Genomic DNA, 19,138 nt, shown 5'->3' with positions numbered 1-19,138 from the left:
GCAACCCCACCTAACACCTGATCGGTCTCTCCCCCTTCCAGTTCATCCTCTATGTAGCCACTCTTGAGTGTGTCATCTCCCTAGTCAAAAATCTTCAGTGATGCCCTGTGGCCTCCTCCACAATCTGGCTTTACTTACACTTCTAGTCATTTCATAGAACTCTTCTTGAAACATTCTTCAGTCCAACCAATCTGAAATCATTTTTTATTTGCTTTAAAGTCTATACTTAGTGTTAACTTATTTTTGTGCAAGCTGAATCTCCTTGAGATCAAGGACCATTTCATATTTGATTTTATATCCCTACACCTAGTAAAGCTCCTTGCATATAACAGGTGCTTAAAAATGTCTACTGAACTAAGTTGAACTGTGGCTTGGTACCAGCCATGAATATCATCCCCATCAGATTCCCTAAGTCCTTGTAAGCGCCATCTGGGCCATGTGCTCATACTGTTTCCCACTGTCCAGGGTGGGTCAGTTTCTGAGGAAGGTTGGACCAGTGCCTATAGCTTACAGACTGTGCCTCCCCATCCCTGTTTCAGGAGCTGGGTCCAACTATGCCATGACTCCAGGAAGGTCACTGTCTCAGACTTTGTTTATGGTGTACTTGGATGGTTGAGGATTCCTAAGTGTACAGACAGGATGTGGACATTTTTTCTTGTAAAAAATTATAATAGCTTACATTCATAATGTTGCATTCTAAATTAGTAATGACCTGTGAATACATTATCTCATTTGTTCCTCACAACTGTGAGGTAGGTACTATTATTATCTCCATTCTACAGAAAAGGAAACTGAGTGTAATCCATCAATCAATAACTATTTATTAAGCAACTCCTATGTAACAAGCATTGTGCTAGGTACCAGATATACAAGCACAAAGAATAAAACAATCCTTAGGCCTGGTGACTTTACAATATAATGAGGGAGACAGCAAACATAAAAATATATACAGCACAAATATAAAGTTAAGAAATAACATACACATGGAAAGCAGTGAAATACAGTTAGTTTGAAAGGGATGATATTAACAGCTAGGGGAATCAGGAAAGGCTCCGGGCAGCAGATGGTGCTTGAGCTGTACCTTACAGGAAGAAAGGGACTCTGAGGCATAGGCAAGGAGGGAGTAATTCCATGTATAGGGGATGACCAATGAAAAAGGCATGGAGAATGGAGATGGAGTGCTGTGAGTGAGAAAGAGAGAAGGCCAGTCTAGCTAGATCACACAGTGCAGAGGAAGAGTAATATTCAGTGAGGCTGGAAATAGAAGTTGGGGACAGGATCTAAAGGGCTTTAAAAGCTAAATAGAAGGATTTATTTTTTTATACTAGATGCAATAGGATTTGGTCATGTAGGTGAGTCACATGGCCAGCTTTGCATTTTAGGAAAATTCTTTGGCAGCAATGTGTAACATGGACCGGGACGGGAAAAGTCTTAAGGCTGGAAGACCAATTAGGGCGCTGTTAATAATACAGGCAGGAAGCGAAGAGGGATAATCTTGAACTTAGGTGGTACCTGTGTGAATGAAGAAAAGGGGTCTGATGGGACATATTTTGTAAATTTAGAAATGTAAGACTTGGCAATTCACTGGATTTATGGGGTGAGGGAGAGTGAGGTGTCCAGAGTAATGTCAAGATTATGAACCTGAGACATTGGAAGGCTGGTGATAACTTTTGTAAGAGCTAAGCTTGAAAGGGTGGAGGATTTAGGGAGAAAGAAAACAAGTTCAACATGTTTTAAATAAGTTGAGTTTAAGATGTCTCTGGGGGCATCTGGTTTGAAATGTCTAGGAGGCAACTAGTGATGTGTGACAGAAGCTCAAGAGAGAGTCAGATATATATAGTTCTGGGAGTCACCTGCACACAGATGACAGTTAAGCACATGAGAGCTAATGAGAGAGAGCACAGATGATGAAGAGAAGGGGGCTTATGATAGAACCTTAGGGAACTACCAGAGTTAGGAGTTGTAATGTGGATGATGAGTCATCAAAGAAGACTGAAGGAGGATAAATAAAAGAGAGAACTGTCATTAAAACCTAGAAAGAACACAGTGACCAGAAGGACAAGGTTGTCAGCAGTGCCAAATGCAATTTATAGGCTTCGTGGACCTATCAGACTTGACAATTAAGAGATCATTACAATTTTAGAGAGATAAGTTTCAGGTGAGTGATGAAGCTGAAAGTGTTGAAGAACAAAAGAAGAAGAAGTGGAGGCAGTGAGTGTAGACACTTTTTCAAGGAGTTTGGCTGAGAAAGGGAAGAGAAAGGACGATAGCTTAAGGGAATGATAGCATCCAATGAAGGTTTTTAAAGGATAGGACACACTTGGGTAGTTTGAAGGAAGGAACCAGCAGCTAAGGGAAGAATGAAATTAAAGATGCAACCTGCTGGAGAAGATGGAGGGGGTGGGATCAAACACACATGACGGGTGGGTTTTGGCAAGAAGGGTCAAAGAGACTAAGAGACTAAGAAAAAAAAGGAGAGACTGACCAATGATGTCAAGGGGTTCTGAAATAAAAAAATGAAAAAATAAAGCTCACATTGAAGGGTCTCAATTTTCCAATTAAAGAGGTAAGATCTACAGCTGAGAAAGGAGGTAGAAGAAATATAGGGGATTTGAGGAGGGAAGAGAAAGATTAGAATAGCTTCTATGGGGAGTAAGATATAAAACCAATTAGGGAGCTGTGGTGTGGGCCCAGTTGAAGTCTGATAACATGGATTTGTAGTCAACCCAGTTACTGAACGTCCTTTAGCTTCATTCAGTGGCTGGTAAGTAGGTGGATGGTAGGAATAATCCAGCGCTGAAGTTTGACAAAAGAAGAACCACATATGTGACAAGTGGGCAAGGAACTAAAGAGCAGGGGATAAGGTAGAGCTGAAATAGTTCACTACTGGGCTGAGGATGGAACAGGAAGAAACTGCAATCAGAGAAGGGAAATGGAATGGAAAAAGCATTGGAAGGCAAAGAGAATGGAGGTCTCTATGAAGATGAAGAACAGGTATCAGGGGGAAGAAGCATATGAAGTACTGTTAAGTGAGACTATGTGACTTGCTCTGGGTCACACAGCTAGGGAGTGACTGAAACAGGAGTTGAACCCAAGTTTTCCAGACTTTAGGACCAGCAATCTATTCAGTAAGTCAGGGGAGACAGTCAAGTGGGGAGTTAAGCTCTACTCGCTCCTAAACAAGGCCCTTGGATAAAGTGAATTCTTAGACAAAGTGTGAGCTCATTCTGCCTGTGAGTGGCTGTTCTCCTCAATGATTTGGCCTTTGCTCTGTTACTGATGATGAAACTATATTACTGTTCCTGGTGACCAACTTCTGGTTCTCCAATGAAAGGCAGGATCATGTGGCCTCTTTTCCAAGGGGTGGTGACTCAGCTCTTTTGGTTCACAGCCTCAGGAATTATTTGATGGGTTTTGTGAATCAAACTCACAGATACCTAAGCCAGCCCACAGAAATCTAAGGCCTAAATGATGTCTCTTTCCACTCCTTTCTGTCTTCTCAGCAGACACTCTTTGAACTCAGATATGTAAGGTGGTGGTGCTGAATGTACTGCTTTCAACTTCCACCATGACCCTGGTGGCTAGATTAAATCCTTAAAATCCACTCAAGGAATGCCATTTGCTAAATCCTTAAAATCCATTCAAGGAATGCCATTTGCTGAAACTGGGAAAGTAGGTGGAGCCAATGGCCTTTAGTCCAGTCTGTCTTCATGTATCTACTAATACCTGGCAGGCATATACTACATAGCATTTATAAAAACATAAGGCAATAGATCACTTTTCTGTGCAATGGGGCTGCACACACAGTCTGAATACTTATCAAAGTCATCTCACGGGCAAGAATTCCAGGCTATATATGAGCATGTCTCATGGTCAGTAAGTCCTCAACTGGCACATACAATTGGCTCTGGTTACTACTGCTCTTCTGGAATAAAAGGATTCCCAAGACTTCTAGGTTGGCATCATCAGGTAACCCAAAGGACTTCCTTGGGTTTGCAAAAACCAATATCAGTACATACATGATGTTGCATTAGTCATGACTAAATTTTTAAAAGTCTGCTCATATTTCTCATCCCAACTATTTCCAAATGTTGCCCCATTGTGCCTTTTTGTCCTTCTGCTTTCTATTCATCTTAACTATATACCTAACAAGATCATTGAGAGGTTTAGTGATGATGGCACAGTCCTTTCTGATATTAACTGCCACATTCAAAGCATCTTGAAATTGTGGTATTGCATACTGATCCATCTTAGCTCTCTCTTCTTCTTTTCCTTCAAAGTCCAATAATCCATGCATACTCAGATCTTTGATCTTCTTTTGGAGGGCACTTTTTGTAGGATTCTATGAAACTACTGACTTAACAGTTCTTTCAATTTGTTCCTGATGTCTTCCATCTCATAAAAGGCAACTTTTCAAGACCATTCTTGAAAAAGTCAGGAGATATTGAGGGGGTCAGGGTTCCTTGTTCTTTGATTATATTCTCCCCCATTCCACTTCTGCAATGAGAACATTCAGCTCATGCTGAATTTCTTCCTCAGAGGATCCGTCTATTACTCAGGCATTAAAGAGTCACTAAAATTTTAATTCTTTACATCTGCTTTTAAGGGGGGAGTTTCCACCTTTGGCCTCCATCTTCCTGAAAATTTCTACATTAAGAGGCATGCTTCATCAGGTATTCAGGTATTGACTATGGTTTAGTGCTTTCAATACTGTCAATATATTGAATAAGATACAGCTGTACCAATCAATGCTGCCAGTCCACTATTATTTGGCAGATATACACATACATACATATCAGATGCATAGTGTCTACTTTCTTGCTGACACTCAAGAATTCTCTTAGGATATTCAAGATCACACTGATATAACCCAATATGAGAAGTGTTTCTTCTCCAATAAAACAGTGGTCTCCCTGTCTATCTGAAGGACGGGGCTAGACATGGATTCCTATATAGCAGAGACATATTTGTCTCATCATTTGAGAAGCCTACTCCTTGAGGAAGTTAGAGAGGCTACAGAGGTATGTGTTCTAACAGAAGATATTGATGCATTCACATGGTTTACCTTCAGTATAATTCTATTATGTTGAAGATGTACGCTCACATGGGAGTCTCTTCCATTTGTTACATTCATAAGGTTTATCTTCAGTATGAATCATGTGGTAGGAAGACATGATCTACTGGGGAAGGGCTTCCTACAGTCATTACATTCGTAAATTTTCTCCTGGGCACTGATGTCTACTAAGTTGCATGCTCTTGGGAAATGCCTTTCCACATTCATTGCATTTATAAGGTTTCTCTCCAGTATGAACATGCTGATGTTGAATAAGCAATGCACTCAGGCGGAAGGTCTTCCCACATTCATTACACTCATAAGGTTTCTCCCCAGTATGAATTGTCTGATGTTGGGTAAGATGTGCACTCTGGCTGAAGGTCTTCCCACATTCATTGCATTTATAAGGTTTCTCCCCAGTATGAATTCTCTCATGTCGGGTAAGCAGTGTCCTCTGTCGGAAGGCTTTCCCACATTCATTACATTCATAAGGTTTCTTGCCAGTATGAATGTTCTGATGTTGAATAAGCAACACCCTCAGGCGGAAGGCCTTTCCACATTCGTTACATTCATAGGGTTTCTCTCCAGTATGAATTCTCTTATGTCTAATAAGCTGTGTACTCAGGCGGAAGGCCTTCCCACACTCATTGCATTCGTAAGGTTTCTCCCCAGTGTGAATACGCTGATGTCGAGTCAGCAGTGTGCTCAAGCGGAAGGCCTTTCCACAATCATTACATTCATAAGGTTTCTCTCCAGTATGAATACGTTTATGTATGGCAAGTTCTGCCTTCTGAGAAAAAGCCTTCTCACACTCACCACATTCATATGATCTCTCCCCAGTATGAATTTTCTGATGTCTAGCAAGTTGTGTGCTCTGTCGGAAGGCTTTCCCACATGTAATGCATTCATAAGGTTTCTCTCCAGTATGAATTCTCTGATGTTGAGTAAGCATTGTGCTCAGGCGGAAGGCCTTCCCACATATATTACATTCATAAGGTTTCTCTCCAGTATGAATACGTTGATGTTGAGTAAGTTGTGTGCACTGGCGGAAGGCCTTTCCACATTCATTACATTCATAAGGCTTTTCTCCAGTATGAACTGTATGATGTCGAGTAAGCTGTGTGCTCAGGTAGAAAGCCTTCCCACATTCATTACATTCATAAGGTTTCTCTCCAGTATGACTACGCTGATGTTGAGTAAGTTGAGTGCTCTGTCGGAAGGTCTTCCCACATTCATTACATTTATAAGGTTTCTCTCCAGTATGAATACGCTGATGCTGAGTAAGTTCTCCACTCCAAGTGAATGCCTTTCTACATTCAATACATTCATAAAGTTTCTCTCCAGTATGAATACGTTGATGTTGAATAAGTAGTGTCCTTCGATGAAAGGCTTTTCTACATTTATTACACTCATAGGGTTTCTCACCACTATGAACGTAGAGATGTTGAATAAGCAATGTGTTCAGGTGAAAGGCCTTCCCACATTCATTACATTCGTAAGATTTCTTTCCTGTATGAATAATACGTTTATGTAGAGTAAGTTCTCCCTTCTGGGAGAAGGCCTTCCCACATTCTCTACATTCATAAGATCTCTCTCTAGTATGACTTTTCTGGTGTCTAGTAAGCTGCATGCTCTGGAGGAAGGCCTTTCCACAGTCACTGCACTTATAAGGTTTCTCTCCAGTATGAATTTTTTGATGTTGAATAAGCAATGTGCTTAGGTGGAAGGCCTTCCCACATTCACCACATTCATAAGGTTTTTCTCCAGTATGAATACGAAGATGTTGAGTTAGTTGTGTGCCCTGGCGGAAGGCCTTTCCACATTCACTGCATTCATAAGGTTTCTCTCCAGTATGAACTGTATGATGTCTGGTAAGTTGCGTGCTCAGACGGAAGGCCTTCCCACATTCATTACATTGATAAGGTTTCTCTCCAGTATGGACACGGTGATGTTGAGTAAGCTGTGTGCTCTGTCGGAAGGACTTACCACATTCCTTACATTCATAAGGCTTCTCTCCAGTATGAATACGCTGATGCTGAGTAAGTTCTCCATTCCAAGAGAAGGCCTTGCCACATTCTAGACAATGATAAGGTTTCTCTCCAGTATGAAGACGATGATGTTGAGCAAGTCCTGCCTTTCGGGAGAAGGCCTTCCCACATTCAGTGCATTCATAAGGTTTTTCTCCAGTATGACTAAGGTGATGTCGAGCAAGTGCTGACTTGTTACAGAAGGCCTTCCCACATTCGTTACATTTATGGGGTTTCTTTTCAGTACGAGTTGTCTGATGGTAATAATTAATGAACAGTGGTTGAAGGTTTACCTATATTCATATGATTTCTCTCAAATATATATTCTCTGATATTCAATGAGATTTAAATTACCTCTGAAATATTTATCACATTTACTAGTCTTGGAAAATATCCTCTTTGAGCATACTCTATTACATTTACTTGGGTCAGAATATAATCTGACACAATTTCTATGTGTATCACATTTATTGGGCTTGTCTTACACAGAAACTTGCTACTGAGGAAAATAGACTGCTTCCTGACTACAACTTGTGATATTTATTATACTCATGGCCTTTCACTTTATTGGGCGTTCTCCTTTGGTTTATTTTCACTTGGTCCAAATTTTTCTCCTCATTACTCTGGTACCCCTCTCACCTGGTATCATATTCCTGGGGCTCTACTTACCTTGGAGGCACAGAGACCTTGCCTTGTGAGCTTTTCTTGAGCTACTTGTTCGATGGAAATGACCAGGTTTGGAAATAATTCCTTGGCTTCAGGCTTGGTGGCCAAAACTAAAAGAAAAAAAATATTAAATATTCTTCCACCCACCCCTCCTACCACCTGTACCTTCCACTATATACTTAAACCTGTCTTCATCAAGAAAAAATAATTGGCAAACTTTAAACACTAGAAGAAATGATTAATAATATTATTAATATTTGAAGAATCATTTGTAATTTATAAAAACTATCACATTGTGGTTGCCTAAAGCACAGGTTTGACTATGTCAACTCTCCACTCCCCAGTGAGTTCTAGTTTTATCTTGTTACCTCTAGGATTAAATATAAAGTCCTCTGTTTGGCATTTAAAGCACTATGTGACCTGGGCCCTCCCCACAGTCTTCCTATACACTACTCCCTTCCATTCACTCTACAATCCAGCCACATTGGCCTACTTCTCATTCCTCAAAAATGACACTCCATCTCCTGTCTCATTGCCTTTGAATTGGCTATCTCCCATTCCTGGAATGTTCTCTTTCTTCACCTCTGTCTCTTACTTCTGCTGGCTTCCTTCAAGACTCAGCTCAAATCCCACATTCTACAGGAAGCCTTTTCTAGTCTCCCTAACAGCTGATGCCTTCTCTCTTAAGATAATCTTCCACCTACACTGCTTATATCTTACGTGTACCCAGTTATTTTCAGTATTTTCTTCCTTATCAGAACATGCTCCTTTGCAGCAGAGACAGTTTTTGCCTTTGTCTGTATCCCCAGCACTTGATACAGTATCTGGCACATAACAGTACTTGAAAAATACTTCTGGATTGACATTTCTAACTCAATTGTCTTGTTAACATTTCAAACTCACCATGTTCAAAACTGAAATTTCTAGCTTTCCTCATAAACTCATTCCTAAATGTTCCTATTTTTTGTGAACACCATCACCCTAATGACCTGTGTTTACAACCTCTTGATTTACTCTCATTTACCTCACATACCCAGTACGTGACCATTTCTTTATCTGCATCATCTCTCAAACCTGTGCCCTTCTCTCCACTCACAGTCACCACCCTGGATCAGACCCTTACCACCTTTTGCCTAGACTATTGCAACAGCCTCCTAACTGTTTTCCCTATTTCAAGTTTCTCCCCACTCCAGTCCAAACTCCATTCAACTGCCAAAGTGATTTTCCTAAGGGGCAGGTCTGACCATGTCAGTCGTCTCCTTGGTAAACTTCAGTGGCTCCCTAGCACCTCCAGGATCAAATATAAACTTTCTAGTTTGACATTCAAAGTCCTTCACCACCTGACCCCAACCTACTCTGCCTGACTTTACATTATTGCCCTTCACACAATGTGGTCCGGCTAAGCTAGCTTTCTCACTGTTCCCCACTGTCAGGCATGCAGTCTCTTGTGCCTTTGCATGGGCCATTCCCCATGTCTAGGAGTCAGTCTATACCTGTCTGTTTCTCAAAATCCTAGTTTTCTTCAAGGCTTAGCTAAAGTACCACCTCAGATGTGAATCCTTTTCCCTAAAAATCACCTTATATCCACTCTGTATATTCTTCTATATGCACAAGTTGTCTCCTCTGGCTAGACTGTAAGCACCTTGTGGCCAGTGACTGTTTCTATGTTTGTCTTTGTATCTCCAATGCCAAGCACAATGTCTGGCATATTACGGGAGCTCAATAAATGTTTGACCATTTATTGTTTAGTGAGTATAAAAATAGTAAAATGACAGTGAATAAAATAGAGCAATATATTAAAAAACATATGTTGATGAAGGATTTATATCAAGGAAGATATATCTAAGAAAATCTCTAAGTCCAAAAATTCTACCAGTAATTACAGAACAGATTTCTGATAAAATACAGATCCAATTTATATTATAAAGAATAAAAAGTATGGGAGTGGATTGATTTAAAAACAAAAGTTAGAATGATCAGTAATGGAAAATTATTAGAACCTTTCTACTAAGAATACACATTCTATTCCCAGGACAACATAAGCTCCTCGAAAGCAGGGATTACTGTACTTCTGTATTCAAAATCTCAGTATCTTGCCCATAGAAGGAGCCTGGTAAAATATTTATTGACTTGAAGAAGGATAAAAGCACAGCTGTTGAAGTTCATCATTACTATTCTACATGGTTTTAGAAACATTAAGGAGAAAACCTTAGGTAATGAAAAGGTTTAAAATATTGTATTTGCAGATGATATAATTATACACCGATAACAAATAATTAGACAACAAAACCTGAGAGACTTAACAAAAAAATAAGAAAATAAATGCTTCAGCAAGATAGTAGTATATAAGGCAAGCATACAATATCTTCTACATTTCTATAATCTCTATTCTCTAAAACTTAGAAATAAATTTATAGAAAAAGAAATGACACTAATGAAAATATAAATCAATTATTCGCACATTCCTCTAATTAGACCTGCAGAAGGAAGCTATAAAAAAGGTAGCTATAAAAAAACAGGAGGACATAATTACAGAAATACTCAATGTCCATATCCACGTATAGCTAATAAAGGCTACAATGTGACCCAAGTTAATAGATCCAGTGTAATACTACTCAAGTATCAACAAGATTCTTCATAGAACTAGATAAAGTGAAAACAATTTATATGAAAGATAGATAATTTAAGCAAATAGATGTTATAGAGTTATGGAGGAAAATGAGGAAAAGGGTGAATTTCTAGTTCTCAGATGATACATAGCAGGAAAACAACAAAGCAGCAACTATCAAAACTATCCAGTCTTGGTTGAAAACTAGAAAAAAGATATCAGTGCCACAAAACAGATAATCTGGAATTTGGCTGCAAAGCAAAAAAACAGATTGCTATTTGAAAAAAAATAAAGATTACAAAATATCTGGCAAAGAGGTAGTTATTCAATAAAAATGGTTGTAAAAAATGAATAGCAGTTTGAATACAAAAGGAATTAAAGCTACATCTCACATTAGAGTAACAGTCTAAATTCCAAGTAGATTAATGATCTAAATGGAAAAAAGAAACATAAAGATAAAACTTAGAAAAAAATAACCTAATTTGAGATCAAGGAGTGCTGTTTCTCCTTCATGCCTACTATTTCTATATTCTTATTATTTCTCTTCAGATTCTCAATCTTTTGACTCTCCAAAAGTTTTATTATTTTTTCTAGTTCTATAAAGACAGCCCTTGGTAGTCTAACTGGTAGGCACTAAATCCGTAAATTCATGAAAGTAGTTATCAACATTTTTATTATACTGACATGGTCTAACCATAGTAGCACTTTTTGTGGTAGCAAGAACTAGAAAGAAAGTGAGTATCCACTTACTGGGGAATGACTAAGGAAATTATAATCCAAACACATCATGGAAAAATGACTACGTTTTAAGAAACAACATATAGGAATTCAAAGAAACACGAGAAGACCTGCATTAACTGAAGCAGAACGAAGTAAATGGCATCAGAAAAACAATTGACACAAAGACTGCATCAATGTATACAAGAAGAACAAAGTGAAACTGAACACTGCATAATTACAACACAGTCCTGAAGAAGTGTTGACACGGATCTCTCTCTTTCTTTTCATCGGAGAAGTAGGGGAATAAGGGTGTGGAAGGATGAATGTGTTAACATACGTGGCTGATATCTTAGAGTTAATTTTTTCTTAATGTTTTGCTTTTTCTTTGTTACAACTCCCTTGGTGACTATGATGTAACAACAAAAGACAGAAATAAAACTTATTTAAAAAGTAAGCTTCTTGAGGGCTGAGACAATTTCATTTTTGTCTGTCTCCAGTACCCAGCACAATGTTCAGCACATATCAGTAATTTAATACATATTCGTTGAAGTAATGGTTCAATGGATTGGAGAGGCACGGGGATAGATTCAGAAATGAAAAAAAAAAATCACCCATAAAAATGTAAAACCCACCACCAGACCTTGTAAAAAAAAGTTTAAGTTGACTTAAAGCAGTCCTAAATAACCAGTTAAGCTAAGCTGTTGCTTGCAATAACACCTCTACCTGATTTTTATTCACTCACCTGGGCAGCCCCATCTTAGGACTTCTTCCTCTGCCCTCCATGGCACTCCCCCTTGCTCTAGATGGTGAATCATATCTGGCTTGGAAACTGCAAGTCCTGCTCAGTGGAAATGGGAAATTGGTGAGAAAGAAGAATCTCAAAATTCAATTCCAATACCTCTCTCTGAGGAAAAGCAGGCATAACAGGGAGGTCCAGGTCATTGTAAAAAAGAACCCATAAGTATGCTTTATCTTGTTTTCCTGGTAAATATGTGGGAATGGTCACAAACTGGGTCTGAGCTCAGAAAAGTTAGAATGAGACTCTTTTCATGTTTTCAGGTACCTAAAGTGGGTTTTTAAGGAAGAATCTTGGACCTGGGGCAGTCTGGATGAGCTCAGGTCAGATCCCAGATTTATTAATGACTCTCTGTGTAACCTTGGGAACGTAACTTAAACCCTTTGAGTCTCAGTTGCCCCATGTGTATGATGATCACTAAAGTTCTGTCCAGCTCTAAATCTATGATTTTATGAACCTCAGGGGAAACACAATCAAGGTGACAGCAATAAAAAGCAAAGACTTTTCATGTGGGAACAGGTAGTACAAATACTCTGTTTCTCGGGCCACAAAACCAGTAGTAATCTCCGGTCTGTGTATGCCTGGCAACAAGTACTAAATAAATACTACAGATATCCCATACACAGTTTGCTAAAGGACGAAGACAAGAGTTTCCGATGGACTGATTTTGATTTACAAGAGAAATCTGTCCTTACCTAAGCAGACCAGGTTGGTATAGTTCTCCTGCATCACATCTCTGTACAACTCCTTCTGAGAAGGGTCCAGGTGATCCCATTCCTCTTGGGTGAAGTCCACAGCCACATCCTTGAATGTCACTGACTCCTGAAATACCAAATACATTTGTGCCAAACCAGGCACCATTCCTCCCATGGACCTGGGAGAAGTAAAAGGATAAGGAACCAGGGAGTAGTTCTTAGTGTACAGGCTTCAGAATGCTCAATGTCAAACGACTATAGAACATCTGAACTCTGTCTCAGTTTGCAATGGATTCCGAATCATGTGACAACATAGTACTAACAGCTCAAATTTCTCATTATCTCCTTTTGGCTTACAAAGTACTTTTGGGGCAGGTCATCAATAAGCATTTCTGGATCTTAGAGTGTGGGAGGTGGAGTAAAGTATAACACCAGAGAGACAGGAAGGGGTCAGGTTGTGAATGACCTTAAAGTGCAAATAACTAGGGACATAAAAGATACATGCAGTATAGATGAGAGGCAGTAACCCTAGGGGGAAGGTTAACCAGAAGATTTTATATTTGGTTCTGTAGGTAACAGGAAGCTACTCAAGTTCACTGAATGAGCTCTAATGGTGACATGGTCAAACCTGGGATTTAAGAAAATCATCTTGGCAGCTGACTGAAGGATGGATTGTAATAAGAAGAGAGACATGAGGCAAGGAAACAATTTAGAAGGCTACTGCAATAGTCTGGGCAAAGGGTAATGATATTCTGAAGAGGACTGTGAATCTGTGAGTGGAGGGAAGAGGGCATGCATATGGAGGAGAGATTGTAAAGGGAGAAACAAGAGTTTATAACAGATTAGATACCTGGGGTAACTGAGAAGTTTCAAACCTTATAGGCTAAGAGGATACTGGTGCCCTCAACAGAAATAGAGAGGGAGAGAAGAGAGGAAGGCTAGAGGAGGGATGATGAGTTCTTTTTTTGGACATGGTGAGTTTCAGATTAATACAGGACATCTAGTAGGAGATGTCTAAGAGACAGTTTGTGATATGAAACTGAAGCTCAGAAGAAAGATCAAGGCTGGATATATAAATCTGGGAATCATCAGCAGAGAGATAATAATTGTTATTGAACCCATGGGAGATGATGAGCTCACCAAGTGAGATAATATCAAGGACAAATAGAAGAGGGCCCAGGACAGGGCCCTGGGGGATAATCATGGTTAGTGGGCATGACCTGGATAAAGATCCAGCAAAAAAGACTGGGCAGTGCTCAGAAAGGCAGGAGAACCAAGAGACAGCAGTGTCAGAAAAACCTACAAAGGAAAGAGTATCCAGGAAGAAGAGGGCCAAGGACAGTGTCCAAGGCTGTAGAGGTCAAAGAAGAGGCTGTCAGATTCAGCAATTAAGAAATCATTAAAAAGGTGACAGGATGACTGGGGATGCAATTTACTGAAGACAGGAAGGGCACATGTTGAGGGCTTACCAGTCTGGGAGAAAGAATAGAAAGTGGCAGAAGGTGTCAAGGAATGTTGAGGTGAAAAGAAGAGGAGATCATTTCCTCAATTTTTTCAATAATATAAGAAATTAGGTCCTTAACAGGAACTTTGGGAGTGGAGTGTAGGAAGCTTGAAGAGGGAAAACACGGTTTTGAACAGCTTTTATGAGGAATGAAATGGATCAGGGAGGAATAAAAAGACTGCCTTGCTGCAGTGAGGCCCAGCTGAGGTTCAGATAATTTGAACTTGCAATGTCAGAACTGCGGTAAGACTACCTAGTTTTGTTCAGTTACTAGTGAACAGAAGAGGAGGAGGCAGATGGTAGGAGTAATCAAAGACTGAGGTTTGATAGGATAAGGGGGAAAATTCCTTTCCTCTCTCTTTCTTCTTAACTCTTTGTAGTCTGGCTCCTGAAACTCACCATTTGGCTTAAATGGCTTTCTCCAAAGTTACCAGTGGTCTTTTAATTGCCAAATCCAATAGCCCTTTCCCAAACCTCATCCTTGACCTCTTGGAGGCCTGTTACTGCTAATCATTCTCTTCTCTTTGGTACTGTCCTCCCCAGGTTTTCAAGACACCGTTCTACTCTGGTTCTCTTCCTACTTTCTGTCTTATTTTCTGCATTTTCATCCTGGTCATATCTGCTGCCCCTAGGTATCCCCAACACTCTGTCCTTGGCCCTTTTCTCTTTTCCATCTATACCAGAGATCAGAAAACTATGTCTAAGGGTTAAATCCTGTTTTTATACAGTAGGTGAGCTAACAATTATTTGTATATTTTTAAGTATAATAAAACTTTGTTTAAAAATGTAAAAACCATTCCTAAGTTGCAGGTCATACAAAAACATACAGAGTACACAATAAACAGGTGTATGACTCCCTCCCCCCCACCCCCCACCCATTTTGTGGGTGATCTACTTTGCTTGGTGATCTCATTAGCTCCCATAGATTTGAGTATCTTCTCTATGCAGATGATCTACCACCCAAGTTGGTTCTCCAACTGTCCTTTGGACATCTCAAACTGAATATCCTGTAAACATCTTAAACTCAACATAAACAAATCAAGTTGGACTTATTATCTCCCCAGCTCCCCTTTCCTTTCTTACTGCTGTCCAGGTTCCCACCATCCAGTACTGAAAGCTGGGCGTTACTCTCAACTCTTCACTCTCATCCCCACCCCAACTTGCACTCAAGTTCTGTCATTTCTATGTCAGCAACATGCACATTCTCTTCTTGCTTCTGATACAGCCACTACCCTGTTGCTGGCCCTCATTATCTCACACCCGGACTACTTCTTTGGACTATATCTGCCTGCCTCAAGTTTCTCCCCACCCCAATCCATCCTCTACTTAGCAATCAAATGACCTTATTAAAGTACAGGTCTGACCATGACACCTACACACACCCATATACAGTCCACTCCCGTGGCTCCTTATTACCCCCAGGATCAAATATAAAATCCTTCATAACCTGGCTCCTTCCTAACTTTCCAATCTCCTTACCCATCACTCGAATTATCTCTGGCTGTTCCCTATGCTCTCCCTCCTCATCTCTGACTTCTGACTTGCTGGGCTTCCTTCACATCTCAGGGAAAGTCCCACCTTCTACAAGAAGTCTTTTCCAGTAGTCCTGAATCTCTGTGCCTTCCATCTGAAACTATCTCCAATCTATATATTTTTGTACATTGTTGTTTGCATGGTGTCTCCCCCATTTTGTCTGTGAGCTTCCTGAAAATAAGGATTTTCTTTTATCTGAAGCACTTAGCACAGTGCATGGCACATAGCAGGTGCTTAAAAAATGTTTGCTGACTTCATGACAGTGTAGAATTGCCAGGGCTAACTACTGGGATGAAGATGGACAGAGGCAAAGTAAAGTCAAAGCAGGGATGAGACCAAGTCCTCAGAAGGTGGAGAGAGTGGAGGTCTACCTGAACTTAGAACAGGTATAGAAAAGGTGCAGAACAGAAAAAGGTATAATGATAGGAGATTGTGATCTGATAAAGGAACATTAGAAAGCCTAATTAGGGAAGTAGAACATTTGTGGGTTAAAGGGAAATAGAATGTGAGACCATCCCTATGTGTGTGGCTGAGGCGGAGGAGTTAAGTTAAGGAGTGAAGGAGTAAGCCATGCTTAAGAAATGATGTTGAGGAAATAAGGTCGGGGAGTTTGAGGGGGCACTGCCAAGGTAAATCTGGGCTCATGCCCTGCCTTAGATTTCCCACTAGCTGGGTAAGCTTGGTCAAGTCACTGAACTTCTCTGTGCCTCAATTTCCTCAACTGTAAAATGATGGGATTGGCCTAGAGAGGACTCCGAAGGTCCCTTCCAACTCTAAGGGAGGAGAGAGGAGTGTAGAAAGAAAAGAGGGAAGAGAGGAGGGGAAAAAGAAGAGGGAGATGAGAGGAAAGAACAGGAGAGTGAGGAGTGAAAAGGAGGACTGGTGGAGGGAGAGGATGAGAGGCATGAGGGAGAGGTTGAGAGGCATGAGGAAGAGTATGAAAGGGAAGATCAAAAAAGGAGAGGGAGGGGAAGGGAGGAGGGAGAAGAGGGGAGAGGGAGGGAGAAAGAAGAGGGAAAGGAGAGAGGGGTGGGGGGGAGGAGAGGGGGGCTTGAAGAAAGGGGAAGGGTGAAGAAGAGGCAGCAAGAGAATTAGGGGAAAGAAGGGCAATGGGAGAGAAGGGGAGGGAAGAGGCCAGAGGAGGGGAAGGAGGAGGGAGGGAAGGTAACAGGAAGGGGAGGGGGGTAAAGGGAGAGAGCGGGAAAAGGGGGCGTGTGAATAGGAAATAAGGGGAGAAGGAAAAACCAAGGTGATGGGAGAGGGGAAGCTCCCACTTTCAAAAATGGAAGTGGGTGACGGGGAAGGGAAGGGAGGACACGAGGAGGTTCAGGCCGGGACCGGACGCACGCGGGCCGCTAACCTCCCAGCTCAGCCGCGGCTTCGTCCCCATCCTCCTCTGCGTCTCCCCGAACTCAGGAGCGACCCGGAGAACCCAAAAACCCAGCACGAGGAACTGTAGGAGGAAGCGGAAATCACGTGAGAGGGCGCTTTCCTCCCTCCATCCTGGCATGTCCCTCCCGCCTGCCATTATTACCATGGCAACCACTCCTGCGCCGGGGTAAACAGCCCTCTACTTCCGTCCCCCTCCGGCAAGGCCTTCTGGGAAATGTAGTTCGGAAGCTCGGGCAAGCTTTTTTGTTTGTGCGGGGGAACAGAGACCCCTGGGGCCTCTGAGGCTCTTTGACAGAAGGTCAAAGGTGCGCTGTTAGGCAGAGCTCAGCCCCTAACAGACCCCCTCGCTCCTTAAAAGTCCTTTCTCATCCAAACATCCACATCTACTCCCAGTGCCTGCTTGGAGAGGGGGAGAGGGTGGAAAGGGAAGATCCCCTCTTTTTGGGACCTGTTCCTAAACACGGTGGCTTTGCCCCAGGCTCTGACCATTCTCCTCCCCACGTAAAGAAACCCCAATTCCCTGAAAGTCCTCCTTCCGCCATCTACACCGTCTCCACAGGTTAATGGATTCATTGCCTAGGAAAAATTGGACGTATGTATTTGACTTACAGCCTCTACCTCCCCCCAGCACACTATGTGCCAGACACTGTTCTAAGTGCTAGGGGATACAGAGAAAAAGCAAAACCAACTCCTGCCCTCAAGGAGCTTACATTCTAATGAGAGAAACAAGATCTATAAATCAATCCACACAGAGCAATGGACCTTAAGCTCAGAGGGGATGGCATTAGCAGAAGAGGAAACCAGTAAAAGCTCTTGGAGAACATGGTGCTCAAGCTGAGTCTTAAAAGGAAGTCAGAGATTCCTCGCATGGAGAAACGGTTGATGCGGAAGATCATGCAGTAAGCCAGTATGGCTGGATCAGGGGTGTATGGGGGCTCAGGGAGGACTAGCACCTCCGGCATGAGGGCTTGCCAAGGCCTTTTCAGGGCTGTTCATCCACCTTTGGTGTCTACCCACTCGTCCCCCAACTTCCACCTGTGGCTCCAGGAAGCTGTAGTATGGGCAGCAGCCACACCCCAGTAAAACCATCTTAGCAGAAAGGCCTCAAACCCCTCGATGACTTAAGGGGGTGTCTACCGCAAGCATGTGAAGACTTCTGCCTGGTGGAATGGGCAGATGAGAAAAATTTCTTCCAAAGGCCATGAAGGTGGCTGAAGTAGGAACTGTGGAGCTATTAGAGCTTGATCAGACATCAAGGAAGTCAGGGTTACTTACTGCATCCCGGCTATTGCCAGTCACCTTGATTTTTATCTTGCCACTCGACTTGGACTTTGCTGACTCTGGAAGAGAGAGTGAAGTTGATGACTTTGCAACTCTGCCTCACTTAAATCCAATTCACTCAAAGGTCAAGACATCACCAGAGATGTCATTGGTCCTCTTCAAAAAGGAAAGAGGAACAAGAACGGTGGTTGGGTCAAAGTGGGCTTGGAGGGTGGAGTGGAAAGAGAGTCAGAATGTAAGTAAAATGGAAAGTAAGAAAGGATCAGGTTGTAAAGGGCTTTAATACCGAACAGAGGAATTTATACTTAGTTCTGGAGCTAATTGGGGCAGCCAGGTGGCACAGTGGATAGAGTGCCAAGCCTGGAGTCAGGAAGACTCATCTTCATGAGTTTAAATCCAGCCTCAGATGCCTGCTAGCTGTGTGACTCTGGGTAAGTCACTTAATCTTGTCTGCCTCAGTTTCCTCATCTGTAAAATGAGCTGCAGAAGATAATGGCAAACCTCTGCAGGATCTTTGCCAAGAGAACCCCAATGGGGTCATGAAGAGTGGGACATGACCGAAAAATGAACGAAATAGCTGACGGAGTAATAATAGGGAACCCTTGGAGTTTACTGAGCTTGGGGGATGACATGGGCAAAACAGTGCTTTAGGAAAATCATTTTGCCAGCTATGTGTAAGATGAATTGGATTGGGAAGAGACTTGAGGCAGGGAGACCAAGTAGGAACCAATTGTGATAGTCTAGAACGAAGGTTTAAGGGCTTAAACTAGGGAACTGGATGTGTGAATAGAAATATTCTATTTGTGGAAAAGAAGTTGTGAAGATGGAATTGACAAGGTTTGGCAAATACTTGGATATGTGGG

General features: G+C 41.6%; 1 pseudogene; it reads right to left on the bottom strand.

Moving 5' to 3' along the window:
* Positions 1 to 838: 838 nt before the first annotated feature.
* On the bottom strand, positions 839 to 18,328 carry LOC114044306 (annotated as a pseudogene).
* Positions 18,329 to 19,138: the final 810 nt, after the last annotated feature.

This window comes from Vombatus ursinus, unplaced genomic scaffold (assembly GCF_900497805.2).
Source record: "Vombatus ursinus unplaced genomic scaffold, bare-nosed wombat genome assembly UNPS02014773.1, whole genome shotgun sequence".
In the NCBI taxonomy this organism is placed as follows: Eukaryota; Metazoa; Chordata; class Mammalia; order Diprotodontia; family Vombatidae; genus Vombatus; species Vombatus ursinus.
The sequence above is the reverse complement of the archived record's forward strand: the minus strand, read 5'-3'. Positions and strand labels throughout refer to the sequence as shown.